This window comes from Lactuca virosa, chromosome 3 (assembly GCF_052849685.1).
Source record: "Lactuca virosa cultivar CGN04683 chromosome 3, Lactuca_virosa_CGN04683_v6, whole genome shotgun sequence".
Lineage (NCBI taxonomy): Eukaryota > Viridiplantae > Streptophyta > Magnoliopsida > Asterales > Asteraceae > Lactuca > Lactuca virosa.
Genome location: NC_136428.1, coordinates 137,573,405 through 137,588,654, shown reverse-complemented (window position 1 = coordinate 137,588,654; position 15,250 = coordinate 137,573,405). Strand labels below are relative to the sequence as shown.

Sequence of the window (15,250 nt, the reverse complement as noted above, 5' to 3'; positions counted from 1 at the left end):
CTTAAATACACTTTTAATCGAGTGTGCGCTGACAATTTGAAAATTAATGTTTTGGACCGACATTGTAATTTGTCAAACAAATGCGACAACCTACAGATCCACATTAATACCAGTGTGGCTATCATCTAAAAAAATAATTAGATATCTTTAAATTTTGAAGTAGACAGGACCTATTTTGCTTTGTCAACGTTCCATCTAAACTTCGCATAAACAACTTTAGCTACCTAAATATTGAAATATTATAATAATTGAAGCAATAATAATTAATATATGTCTGATTTCAATACCCACTATACACAATTTCCCTTTCAGTCAATTTTCCTTTGTACAATATTATATAGGGAAAATTAAAAAAAAAAAAACAAAAAGTTTGTTCAACTATAAATTAGGACATGCAAACCACCCTTTTTTATTAAAAGCAACATGGAAAATCAAATAATATCTTCTTCAAACTTCAAATTTTACTCTCTAGCTCTACTACTCATCACACTCTCCCCCATAACAAATTTTTCTTCTGCTTCTTTGGAGGAAGCCAGTATTCTTCTTAAATGGAAAGAAAGCCTTCAGATCCCACGTAACTCTTTGCTCTCTTCATTGCTTCCTTTCCATATGAATTCTGGTGAATCAGTTCCATGCACTTCTTGGTTTGGAGTAGTTTGCAATGCTGATGGAAGCATTCACAAGTTAAACCTAAGTTCATCTGGCTTAAATGGTACACTTCAACTATTATCATTCTCTTTGCTTCACAACCTTACGCATTTTGATCTTAGTGTCAACAACTTCTTTGGCCCCATCCCACCACAACTCCGAGTCCTCTCCAAACTTGTCCATCTTGATTTGTCAGCAATAAAGTTATCTGGCTCGATTCCTTCATCATTGTGTAAATTGACATCTTTGAATGTCCTTTCTTTGCAACATAATCGACTTTCTGGTCCCATTCCTATTGAATTTGGGAGTTTGAGGTCTCTCACTTATCTTGCTGTGAGCTACAATCAGCTTAGTGGCTCTATTCCTTTATCACTAGGAAACCTGAGAAACTTACAGAAATTATACCTAGGTGTGAATAAATTATCTGGTCCCATTCCTAATGAACTTGGGAAATTGAAATCTCTCACTAATCTTTCTATAAACGAAAATCAGCTTACTGGTTCTATTCCATCATCATTGAGTGATTTGGCATCTTTGACTGACCTTTATTTGGGTCAAAATCAACTCTCTGGTTGCATTCCTACTGAACTTGGGAATTTGAAGCGCCTCATTCATGTTGCGATGAGCGAAAATAAACTTACTGGTTCTATTCCTTCATCACTAGTAAACCTCAGAAACCTACAGACTCTGAAACTTCGTGTGAACAAATTATCTGGTCCGATTCCACAAGGATTGGGAAGTCTAGACTTGGTTGAGCTACAAATTGCATATAATCATTTTTCTAACCAGTTGCCTGACGATTTGTGCCATGGGGGAAAGCTTCAAAGGTTAGTAGTAACCGGTAATCAGCTCACTGGGCCTATTTCAAGAGGATTACAGAATTGCCCTAGCTTAGTTAGGGCTCGTTTTGATCATAATCAATTCATTGGAGATATATCCAGTAGCTTTGGTATCTATCGACGCTTAGAGTACCTTGATATTAGTCACAATAATTTTCATGGGCAGCTTTCTCAAAACTGGAATGAATGCAAGAATTTGACATCCTTAGTGATGGCCTATAACAACATCAGTGGTAGCATACCACCAGAGTTTGCAAATTCAACTCAACTACAAAGGCTTGATCTTTCTTCCAATCATTTGGTAGGTGAAATCCCAAAGGAGATTGGGAAGATGACAGTATGATGAATTTGTCTTTGGCTAATAACCATCTTTCAGGTATTATACCTCCAGAGCTCGGATTTTTAGAACTCCTTGAAGTACTCGATCTATCCGCAAATAGATTGAATGGATCAATACCAAGAAGCATTATTCAATGGGAACATATCCACTATTTGAATCTTAGCAATAACAAACTTGATGAGCAAATTCCATCTGAGATTGGTAGATTAGTTCAACTTACAGAACTTGATTTATCTCAAAATTTGCTCACAAAAGAGATACCATCTGAAGTTCAAACTTTGCAAAATTTGCTTAAATTAGATCTTTCCCACAATATGTTATCTGGTTCTATTCCTAATGCATTTACAAATCTGCCTAGTGGAATTGATATTGACCTGTCTTACAATGAGCTCACGGGTCTGGTTCCCTCAAGCCCCAATTTTGTGAATGCTTCTGTACAAGGCAATCCAGGTTTGTGTGGAAATGTTACGGGAGTGAAACTCTGTGCAAGTAAAATTATGAAGAAGAAAAATGATCTCTTTCATCATAGGCTCATCCTTGTAATTATTCTCCCCCTTATCGGGGCAATTTTACTCGGTTTATTCACGTATGGCCTCGGTGCTTATTGCCAACAAAAGAAAAAGTCTCCACAAAATCCATTGGAAGAAGAAAGTGGTGATTATTTTTCCATTACAAGTTTTGATGGAAAAATAGGGTATGATGATATCTTGAAGGCAACAAATGATTTTGATGAAGCATATTGTATTGGGGCTGGAGGATATGATATTGTTTACAAAGCCGAGCTACAACCTAACAATGTGGTAGCCTTCAAGAAACTTCACTCATCATTTGAGAATGTTGATCATAATGGATTCCTTAATGAGGTACGATCATTAACAAACATAAGACATCGAAACATAGTGAAACTCTATGGATATTGTTGTAAACTAACAAGTGAAATACATATAACGGCTAGGGTTTCATAGTATTATCAAAGAGAAGTACAAATACAATGAAAAGGAAAAACATAATATATAGACAAGCTAATTAGGTTTTCCTAGCGAAAAGGCCCAATCATAAAACCCAATACAAAATAAAGCCCAAAATCTTATTAGGCTTACATCCCCCTTCAAACTCACAATGCAACAGCAATAAGCATTGAGAGTGTGTCAGACAGAAAATGGAATCGAGGAGCAGTCAACGGCTTCGTAAGAATATCAACAATCTGCAAAGAGGAAGGAACATAAGGAAGGGAGATAGTGCCCTTCTGGAGATGATGACGTGTGAAATGACAGTCAATCTCAATGTGCTTTGTGCGCTCATGAAACACTGAATTCTTGGCAATCATTATCGCACTCTCGTTATCACAATAAAAAAGGGTAGGCTGAGAGATGTGAACGCCCATATCTGCAAGAAGTCATCTCAACCAAACAATCTCACAAGTGGCGATAACCATGACTCGATACTCAGATTTTGTAGAAGATCGAGAAACAACATCTTGTTTCTTGCTTTTCCATGATATCAATGAATCTCCAAGAAAAACACAATACCCAATAGTAGACTTACGATCATAAATATCACTATCCCAATTTGCATCACTATAGGCACGCAACTCAAGAGAGGATGAAGAAGGAAACATAAGAGTGCGGAACTGAGTACCACGTGAATATCTCAAAATACGAAGAACAACTCCCCAATGAACAGTAGTAGGAGCAGTGACAAACTGGCTAACCACATGAACTGCATGAGCGATATCCGGTCTAGTGACAGTCAGGTAAACCAAACTCCCAACAATGGTACAATAAAGACTTGGATCTGATAATGGGACACCATCAGTTGGAGAGTACTTTGCATTACTCTCTATAGGCGTATCAACTGTTCGATTATCCATGAGTCGTGCATGTTCAAACAAATCTGAAATATACTTCGTTTGAGATAAAAGATAACCCTTTGGAGATTGAGCAACTTCAATCCCCAAGAAATAACGAAGTAATCCCAAGTCTTTCATAGCAAAACGGTGAGCCAAATCACGCTTTAAAGACTCTATACCATCATGATCATCACCAGTAATAATCATGTCATCGACATATAAGGAAAGAATAATCCGACCTGCATTCGTACATCGAATAAATAGAGCTGAATCATGGTTACTTGGTTGAAAACCAAGAGAAGTAATCACCGTAGAAAATTTCTCAAACCAAGTACGAGGGGCTTGTTTGAGGCCATATAGAGCCTTCCGAAGTTGACAAACTTCACCTGATCGGTGAGCAATACCAGGGGGAGGAGACATGTATACTTCTTCATGAAGATCACCATTCAAGAAAGCATTCTTGACATCCATTTGATAAATCTTCCATTGGCGAATGGAAGAAACTGCAATCAAGGTGCGAACAGTCATCATTTTTGCAACAGGAGCAAACGTCTCCTCATAATCCATACCATACTTTTGCGCATACCCTTTCGCAACAAGTCTGGCTTTATAACGCTCAACGGATCCATCAGACTTTGTTTTGATTTTATAAACCCAACGACAACCAATCGTGTGTTTTCCAGGTGAAAGCGGTACCAGATCCCATGTATGAGTCTGATAAAGAGCTGCAAGTTCCTTAGCCATAGCGGTCTGCCAAAGGGGATCAGAAATGGCCTCTTTACAGGATGTTGGCTCAGACAGACGATGTATATTAGCAATAAAAGAGGCAAAAGCCGGTGAGTAAGAGGAATAGAAAAATCCAGGAAGCTTTGTGGACTTCTTATTACGATAAGGTCTCGATGGAGGGGGGTCTTGATGATTTGCAGGCAGAGGATCAACGATAGGTGCTGGATCAGCCATATGTGGTGGATCAGCAGTAAGTGGTGGATCAGTGACATGTGATGGATCATCAATGTCAATGCTAAACGGATCAATAGTACGGAGCTCCTCTCGGGTTGCATCATGTGACTGAACATGAATGCTATAGAATGGAATATGCTCCAAAAAGGTGACATTGCGAGCTACATACAGTTTCTGATTTGAAGGATCATAGCACCGATAACCTTTCTGACCAATACCATATCCCAGAAAAACACAAAGAGCTGATTTTGAAGACAACTTATCTCTCTCTACATGAGGCTTCAAGACAAAACATGTACACCCAAACACTCGTAATGAAGAATAATCTGGGAGTTGTCCAAACAACATTTCATAAGGAGACTTCCCCGAAGTGTACGCAGTAGGAATGCGATTAATAACATAAGTAGCGGTATGAACAGATTCTCCCCAAAACATATTGGGAACTTGAGCAGAGATTAGTAAGGATCTAGCAGTTTCTAGGAGATGTCGATGTTTTCTTTCTGCAACACCATTCTGCTGAGGAGTGTCTGTACAAGATGATTGATGTATAGTGCCATCAGATGCCAATAATTGTTTAAAATCATTGGAGGTAAATTCTCCTCCCAGATCACACCGAAAACATTTTATGATAGCAGAGTGTTGAGTCTTGACAATAGCTCTGAATTCACTATATATGGTGAAAAAGTCAGACCTGCGCTTCATAAAATAAACCCACATATAACGAGTGTAATCATCAATGAATGAAACATAATAGTTAGCTCCTGACTTGGAGGTTATCGGAGAGGGACCCCACACATCAGAATGCACAATATCAAAGGGAGCAACAGAACGAGTGACACTTTTATTAAACGGTAAAGCAGAAAATTTTCCCAGTTTACAACCACAACAATCAGAAATATCATCAAATTTCAAAGAGCCTAACACACCAGTGGAAACCAAAAACTATAAACGAGATGCTGAAACATGTCCCAAACGAGAATGCCAAAGATAAAAAGGAGACGGTGAAGGGTTTAAACGAAAAGACGACAAATCGACACTAGATGCAGCAACATCAGCAACATGTAGCTGCTCCAAGACATAAAGCTACCCAAGTCTACGGCCTATCCCAATCACCCTCCGAGACCGAATGTCCTGTACACAGCAGAATGAATCAGAAAAGAAGACCCAACAACCAGATTTACACAACTAACTGACCGAAGCAAGATTCAAAGCAAGTGTAGGAATGTAATACACGTCTGTTAAAGATATATAAGGAGTGGCAATAGAACCACCACCCTCTACTGACATGGGTGTAGCACTAGCAGACATAACAGAGACAGGTGTACGAGAAGATAATGAAGCAAAAGATGAAAAATATGGTGACATGTGATGAGATGCACCAGAATCCAATATCCACAAGGATGAAGGAATACCTGACGTGTTGGATGAAGACAAACCTGAATGAGACATGGAAGATGACATGGCAGTTGGATTGGTAGCTAAGAACTGTCTGAACTGCTCAACAATCTGTGGATCCAAGGCTGATGGTGGTGTGAAATCTGTTTCATTCTCAACTGAAGGTGTAGCAGCAGCGTACTGTGGTGGCCTAAAAGATGAAAAAGAGGGACGTAACTGTCTAGAAGACTTGTTCTGCTGTGAAGACTGAGAGTGTGCTGGTGATCTTGTTTGTTGTTGCTACTGATTTCCCTTGCTTGTCAGCAAAGGACAATTTGCCTTCCAATGGTTCTTCTTCTTACAGAAAGCACACTCATCAAATGCAACTCTGGGACAATTTTGGTTTGAAGATTGGGGTGGTTGTGTTACAACAAAGACAGCAGGAGTGGTTGTCTTGGGAGATTTGTCAGCATGGGACTTGATACGAGTTTCTTCAGCAATCAACTCGTGAACAACCGAATCAACAGTGGGAAGAGGTGTACGATGCAAGATTGATCCACGCAGACCTTCAAAATCTGAACGTAATGCCATCAAGAACTGAACCAAATGTTGCTCTTCCCTTCTATCAATATAAGGCTTAAAAGCCTTCAACACATTAGGTTCTGTAAGAGCTAACTGATCCCACAAATCTGACATAGCTGCATAAAATTCCTAAACACTGAGATTGTTCTGTTGGAGGGCTCGAATATCAAACTTTAACTGATACTGCTTTGCAAAGTTAGATTGAGTATACAACGTAGCCAAGTGATCCCAAACCTCCTTTGTCGTGTCATACTTCGCCAACTGAGTACCAATAGACTGGATGACAGAATTATTAATCCAAGTAATGATCTTGGAGTTATCAGTCTCCCATGAATCCAGTAAGGTTTCATAAGTAGCGGTCTTCTCGTCTGTTGGTTTCTTCTTGTCACCTGTAACAATCCCCCACATAGTCTTGCCCCACAAGAAATTTTTCATAACATAACTCCAATAGGCATAGTTTTTTGCCATCAAGTTGAATACTAATGGACTGAAGAGAATCATCTCTTGGGGCCATATTTCAATATCAGTCAAATAGTAAATACGAGTAGCAGCAAAAAACGATCAAGATCTCGAAATCAACAAAGCTAGACGAAAACGAAACCCTCAAAACCGACAAACGAACAAATCAAACCAAACCAAATACAGAAACGAGCAAAAAAAGGCATACCCCAAAATTGCAAATGGTGAAAATGAACAGTGCACGTGAACAGTACCGATGAATATTGCGATGAACAGTAACCGTGAACATTAGCCGTGATGAACAGTACCCGTGAACAGTACTCATGATGAACAGTACGCCGATGAACAGTAATCGTCGGGCTGAATAGTAACACCGATGAACAGTATCGTCGGTGAACAGTAACGCCGATGAACAGTAATCGCGGTGATATAATGTAAACTAACAAGTGAAATACATATAACGGCTGGGGTTTCATATTATTATCAAAGAGAAGTACAAATACAATGAAAAGGAAAGACATAATATATAGACAAGCTAATTAGGGTTTCCTAGCGAAAAGTCCCAATCATAAAACCCAATACAAAAATAAAGCCCAAAATCTTATTAGGCTAACAATTGCTCCCGTGACCGCCACTCATTTTTTATTTATGAATACCTTGAAAAGGGAAGCCTTGGATCAATCTTAAGAAGTGATATCTTAGCAAAAGAATTGGATTGGTTGAAAAGGGTCAATATTGTAAGGGCTATAGCTAATGGTTTGGCTTATATGCATCACGACTGCTCACCTCCTATAATTCATAGAGACATTTCCATTGCCAACATCCTTCTTGATTATGATTATGAGGCACATATTTCTGATTTTGGCACGTCCAAGATTTTAAAGCTAGACTCATCCAACTGGACCGCAATTGCACGCACTTATGGTTATATCGCACCAGGTAACATAATCGTGTGGGGTTGATATAGCTTTTTATATTTATTTTATCTTATGTTTCTTTGGATGTAGAGCTTGCTTATACTATGGTGGCAAGCGAGAAATGTGATGTGTATAGCTTTGGGATCGTTGCACTAAAAGTGATCATGGGAAAGCATCCTGGTGAACTACCAACATTGTGTGTTGATTACCTGGTATTTGCAAATATGGGAGATAGTCGGATTCCACTTCCCTCACCACAAGTTGAGAAACAAGTTAAATTGGTTTTGTGTCTCTCAAGAGCATGTTTGAACTCCAATCCGCATGAAAGACCTACAATGAGCCAAGTTTCAAATCGATTAATGAAGGATCTGATATGAATTGACATCTCTGGCATGATCGATATAGTGTGCATGCAATGTTCTTTATTTTTCTGTAGTTTTCTATGACGCCTCTTGATAAAATGTAATTATTTGAATGTCTTCGTGTTGAGTATCTTTTCATATGTTTTCTTATAGCATTATGTTAGTATATAAGAAAATAAGTCAATGAAGATTGCTATCATTCTACAAATTCATTACACAAGTTTCCCCTATAATTTTACTATTGCTTTTCATAATTTTATCTTCACGTGAAATTCTACAAATTCATGTGAAATGACTTTTTTGCCCCATATGCTTTTTAGGTTTCTGATGGAGGGAGACCTTTAGGAGTTAAATAAGATGTGATCTCTACCCACAAGTCAGTCATTATTGTTTAATGTGTAACATCCATTTTCTAGGATAAATGAAATTAGGGTTTGAAGAAGTCAAAATGTTGGATTTTGGAAGAAAAGAAGCCTCATGACGTGAGACATAGAGGCTCACGATGTGAGATGGGCGCATGAAAACTTTTGTTCGGGACTGGTGTCATGATGTGAGACACAGGGGCTCATGACGTAACAGCTGCTGCAGCCCAATCCCATGATCTTTTAGGGTTTCCTTCATATTTAAGCATCTCTAACCTCATTTCAGGGTTTCTTATCAGCCCCAAACCCTCTTTCACCTCAGGAAAAAACCCAAGCCTTCATCCTTGCTTGATCTTTTGTCATTTTGGAGCTTTTCTTGGTTTGGAAGAAGGAGAAGAGAATAAGGAGAAAGTGGTATTGTGTTGAGGCATTGCAAGGAATCATCATCATCATCACCTCACATTGTTGCTGGATCTTTATAAGTGTCAAAGTTTCCTCCTTGATTGTTCTATGAGGCTAGATCTAGGTTTTGTCCCATTTCTCCTCTTGGTTGTGCAAGTTTGATGGGTGGAAACCATAAAGTTGGCAACTTTATGTGTTATTAGGGTCTTAAGAGTGACATGGAGTTCAACTCTAGTGAACGGTTGAGTTTTGGAACTTTGCGTGAAAGTTGGATATCTTTTTCTTTAACTTTTGGCCCAAATGAGATCTAGACATGTATTGGACCTATATGTCTCAAAAGCATTGACTTTCTATTGTATAATGAAGTTATAAGACCCTCTGGATAGTTAGGGTTCAAGGCTTAATGGATTAAAGACTTAAAAGATGGACTTTGGCTTCAAACTGTTCTCACGACACGAGACTTAGCGTCTCACGACGTGAGGGTTGAATGACCCTGTTTCTAGTTAGATTATTGGATCTCATGATGTGGGAGGAGGCTTCTCACGACATGAGGTTAGCCCTAGTGACTTTTCATGTCTGAGTTGACTTAGTTGAGTTGGGATGAGTTGGAATCGGACCGAGTGGGATCTCACGACGTGACCAAGGACTAGTCACGATGTGAGGATGGATAGTTGACATTTTGGACTTTTGGTTGGGCCTTTATAGAATTGGGATTGTATTGGGCCATGGGTGTCTTTTGTAATTGGGCCGGTTATTGGGCTTTTAGTGCCATTGAGTTTGGGCCTTGGTCTTTAGGCCAGTTGAGGGGAAGGGTAAAATAGTCATTTAGCCTAGGAGTCGGGATTAGTGAATTAAGTCCCGATTATGGTTATGACCTGATTATTAATCATGATTGTATTTGATTGGTTAGTATGGGGATTCTCCGGTTCAATAGGTCGAGTATATGTTGGATTGTCAGCAGACTGAGGTGAGTTTGCTCACCATACTGTAGGACACTAGGATTGTATGTTCTTGTAGTCTTTGTGACTCCTGATGTATGTATATATGCATGTATGCCTGCTTGTTATATGTATGTGGGGTGAAATAGATCTGGTACATCCTTGTGCTGAAATATAAGTTGAAATAGACTCGAGAGTGAAATAGACCTGGTACGGCCTTGGGCTGACACATGAGTTGAAATAGACTCGAGGGTGAAATAGAACCGGGGGTGAAATAGACCCGACATAGCCTTGAGTTGGCAGATATGTATGGTATCACTACAAATAAAATTACATTTAATTGCACAATCATTTTGGTGGCATATTTTGTTTTGTGCCACTATATCATTTATTTAGTAGCATATGTTAATTTTGTGCCACTATAACAGCTTGTTCCCGAGTTTCACTTAAGGAGAGATACGGATGGATACAGAGGGAAAGTGAGGGATGTCGAAGAAAAATAATGTTTCTGAGTTTCGTTACTGGAAGGAAAGTGAGGGGAGTGAAAAGATTTTGGAGTCATATTTTCCTTCCAAATTTTCCTCCCAAATTGGGTGGATTTGGGAAGAAAGTGAGGGGAAGGAAAATTTTAAGTTTTATTTTCTTTTTCCTCCTAACTCGGGATTTCATTTCTTTTGAACTCGGGAACACGAAATAATAAATATTTTCTTTCCCCTCCCTTTCTTTCTGTCAAAATTTTCCTTTCCTTTCCTTTATTGAAATTACAAAAGAACTCTGGAACAAGATGTAAGTGAAAATTTCAATTTGTCATGCTAGCGCTACTTTTTCCCTCCAACATGAAAAAAACCCGCCCACCCTAAAATTCTAATTTTCATGTTCGCTAGAGACAATCCCATATTTGTAACCTAAAACTCAAGATTCAAAGTATGACAGAAGATGAATGTAGCGACCACATTTGAGAATTCGATGTTTTTATTAGGCTATGGGGTATGGTCACTAAGTATTTACTAGAAAAGTGATGCCACCTATGCGCCACATCACCCCACTTACATGTTTACTACATGTTTACTAATCCTTGGAAATGGTTATCACTCCTTATTGTTTTTCTTTTTTTATTTATTATTTTTTTACATTATATTAAATAAAAAACACAATAAAACATTAATAAAAAACACATTAATAAAAATAAAAATAATATTTTTAAATTCAACATACATGCTTACTAATAAAATAAACATTGATAAAAATAAAAGTGATATTTTTAAAATTCAACGTACATTTTACTAATAAAATAAAAATTAATAAAAAACATTGAAAAAAAACTACTTGTCTGCATCGTTGTCCTCATCGTCCGCGTCCTCATCCCCTTCGTTTTCATCTTCAAATTGTCGTTGCCATATGTGCTCAGTCAAATCTTGACGTAGATTGTGATGTGTTTCACTATTCTGTATTTCCAAAAGCCTTATAAAGAATGTTGGGCTGCTGACTTGTATTACTGCAGGTGGATTGAGCATATCATTCGGAGTATACATACAAATAGCCCTACCCTCTTCTTCTATTATCATGTTATGTAAAATAACACATGCTTTCATCACCTTCATCAATTTTTCATTTTCCCATGCTCGTGCTGGATATTTGATTATGTGCCACTTCTGTTTGAGGACCCCAAACACCCGCTCCACATCCTTCCTTGCAGATTTCTGTGCTAATTTGAACAATTTCCTTTTTTCATCAGCTGGATATGTGTATGACTTGACAAATGTAGCATACTCTGGATATATCCCATCAGCAAGGTAATATCCATTATTGTATTCACGTCCATTTATAACGTATGGCATGTTTGGTGCTTTACCCTGCAAAATATCGTTAAATAACGGAGATGCTCCAAGCACATTCAGGTCATTGTTTGACCCTGCCATACCAAAAAATGCATGCCAAAACCAGAGATCCTGTGAAACAACTACTTCTAGTATATAACAGTAGGCACACCGTGATCACCTCGTGTGAATTGCCCTCGCCATGCATTCGGACAATTTTCCCACACCCAATGTGTACAACCAATGCTACCTAGCATTCCTGGAAATCCATGTTTAGCCTGATGTGCGACATACAGCTGTTCAACATCACTTCTGGTCGGATTTCGCAAGTATATGCTGTCAGAAAGCTCTATAACATACTTACAAAAAAGATATGTGCATTCTCGACCGGTCCTCGCTGACATCTTCAAATATTCATCTGAAGCGTCTGCGGCTATGCCGTATGCTAATTGTCTAAAAGCTGTTGTGTATTTTTGAAATGTAGTAAACCCACATTTACCCCTAGCATACCATCTCAATTGGAAGAATTCATAATTGTTTTCCAAATCTCTAGCTATACGTAGGAATAAATTTCTACTGATACGAAAGTGATCCTCAAACTTCGATAGGTCGTATAAACTATCAAGGTTAAGGTAATCACGTAGCAAAAGTTCGTTCGCTGCCTCTCGATCCCGGTTGATCGACTTTCTTTGTTTCTTCTCGACATTTGAAGTTTCACCTCTCTAACGTACAATGTCGTGTGCCACAGACAACAACGTGTGCATAACCAACTCATCATCATCGGAATCTTCATCAGATGAAGAAGAAGAAATGACATCCAAAAAATTATTCATATTGTTGTTGTTGAGTGTGATTTTTTTGTAGTTGTTGTAAAATATGTGATATGTATTATTATGTTTGTACATATAGGTGAGTTTTTAGTTTTGAAAAGAAATTTTTTTTAAAATATATATATAAACGGTCAGAATGGAGTAAACGGGACGGTCAAAAAGCAAGGCATCCAATCAAATTGCGCATAACAGCCCGTAAGTTGTGTCAATCCGCATCACATTCACCCTAGCTGGGGGCGGTGTTCACGCGTAAACACCCCCTGCCAGCTCAGCTTCACGCGTCAAACAACCTTCCATACCCTTTGGCCTTATAGAGAATATTTTTTTACATTGAATAAGGAAATAGTATTGGAGTTATTTCTATTAGTCTTGGGTTTGAAATTTCTACTAAAACTCTTTCTTTTTCACTTTTCTCAGCTTTACATTGAAACTCTAGACATATATCGATCATCTTCTCATCTCCCTCTCCTGCTCAGTTTTTCACCAACCTCGGTGCCTTGAGTTATTGTGTGTTCACTATAGCCAGTCACCTTCGTCGGTAAGAGACTAACATCCACCGATTTAGGGTAATGTATCATCGCCACCAGCGGTTGCTGCAGCCACCGACATAACCATCGGTAATTTTTGGTTTCTCCTCTATAGTCATCCTTCAATTTGTTCTAGTAAATACATACTAGGTTAATAATATTCCTCAATTTAAATGAATTTGGTATCTTCGTCGTTGCTTAGGGTTGTTGAATTTTAATTGTTACAGATTTTTTCCTATGTTATTTGGTTATCAAACCTGCATATATTTCAGTTTTCCCAAGGCTTTTTTTTCCTTATTTTCACTTTTTGACATGAGCAATCTCATATAAACGGACGTTGTAAACATTGGTTTGATAAAAATTGATTTTAATATCATACAATTAACTGTTCAATTAGGATTATTGACTTACAAGTAGTAGTTGAATGCTTTTTTGTATATATATATATATATATATATATATATATATATATATATGTTTCCATGAACTTGTTGTAGACTCATAATTCACTATTTCAGCCCTCATCTTCTTTAATCCACGCCATTCTTGCAGGTCCAAGTATTTATGTCATGCTTTTATTCCTTCCAACAATTGTAAATACTTGTTTATTAAATATATCTCACTTTACAAAAGAATAAGGGAAGACCATTCAATTCACAAGCCAAAAGACCCAAGACAACCTTGGTAGGCATAACCTATATTGATAATTGGTATCATAGCTGGCATATGATTTGTTTGCTTTGTTTTTGTAATTTTTGGTTTATACTTTAAATGCAGAACTAAAAATTGCAACTTCATTTTTAAGTCGTTCAAATTTGGTTGAAGAGGGTGGTTTTGGACCTATTTACAAGGTTCTACCTATTAGTTTATATGCAAATAAGCTATTATTTCTTTGTTAAAAATAAACAATTACAAGATTAAGTCATGACTCATGAGTGTTTTGTGCTTCTATTTGCACAGTAGGGTTAAAATGGGAAACATTGACAAAAACTGATATATTTCATTTCATTTTAAATCCAGGTATGTTTTTTTTTTGGAAAATGCAAAATCTTTAAGATTGTAAAGAAGGCACAAATGGTTGTCCAGGTTGAGGCAGTCCTTATGCAAAAAGAACTTGCATTGTATGTACATTTCGTTTTTTGTATTTTTTTATCATAAAAGTTTTGGTTTGTTTCTTCTTATAAAAGGTCATACTCATACATGATGTTTTCATTTCTTTTTTATTTTGTTTTACAGAGCTGAGTTTGATGGTTATTGTGAAGGTGAACTAGTAAAGTTATGTAGAATATGAAGACAGGTGAACTATTTCTTTATCTATAACTCACCATATGCAAATACAATATCTAGTTACTCTAAATGATCCCTGTGGTAGGAACCTGTTAGAATATGAAGATAGGTGTAAGGTTCCAATGCACAAAAAAGATGATATATATTCAATTGTTAAGGTAAATGCAAATTACCTTGTTGGAACTTCTCTTATTAATGTATACGTATTTATAACTTGTTTTGTTTTGTAGTCTTCCTTACAAGCCATTTCAAGTGACTCTACAAACATACAAGGGATTGAAGATGATTATTCGATAATTTTATATTTTAAGTACTAACATAGCGTTTAGACGTATTCAACTTTTTTGAACACATATGTGTTTTAAATATTGAAAATATATTGTTAGACAAGTTTGAATTTATGTAATGATATTGCGTTTTCAATTTATTATCTTAATTGTCTAGTTATTATTTTATATGCCATTTAAAATTAAAAAGTAATCAACCCTAAATTAGTAGTATAATTTTTATGTTACAAAAGTGTCGCTAAAAGCAGGAAAATAATTTTTATTTTAACAGTTAAACAGTGACATAAAAATAGTGCCACTAAAACCTATAAGTTTTTTAGTGGCATAGTAGAAAAGTTTCACTAAAACCCAATAAGGCTGTAGTGGCACAACCAAAAAGTGCCACTAAAGGTCTTTAGTGACATTTTTTTGTGCCACTGATTGGTGGCCTTTAGTGACACTTTTTTGGTTTTTAGTGGCATTTTTTTATG

At 37.2% G+C, this 15,250-nt stretch overlaps 1 pseudogene; it reads left to right on the top strand.

Moving 5' to 3' along the window:
- The first annotated feature begins 423 nt into the window (after positions 1-423).
- On the top strand, positions 424-8,686 carry LOC145164102 (uncharacterized; annotated as a pseudogene).
- The last annotated feature ends 6,564 nt before the right edge of the window (positions 8,687-15,250 follow it).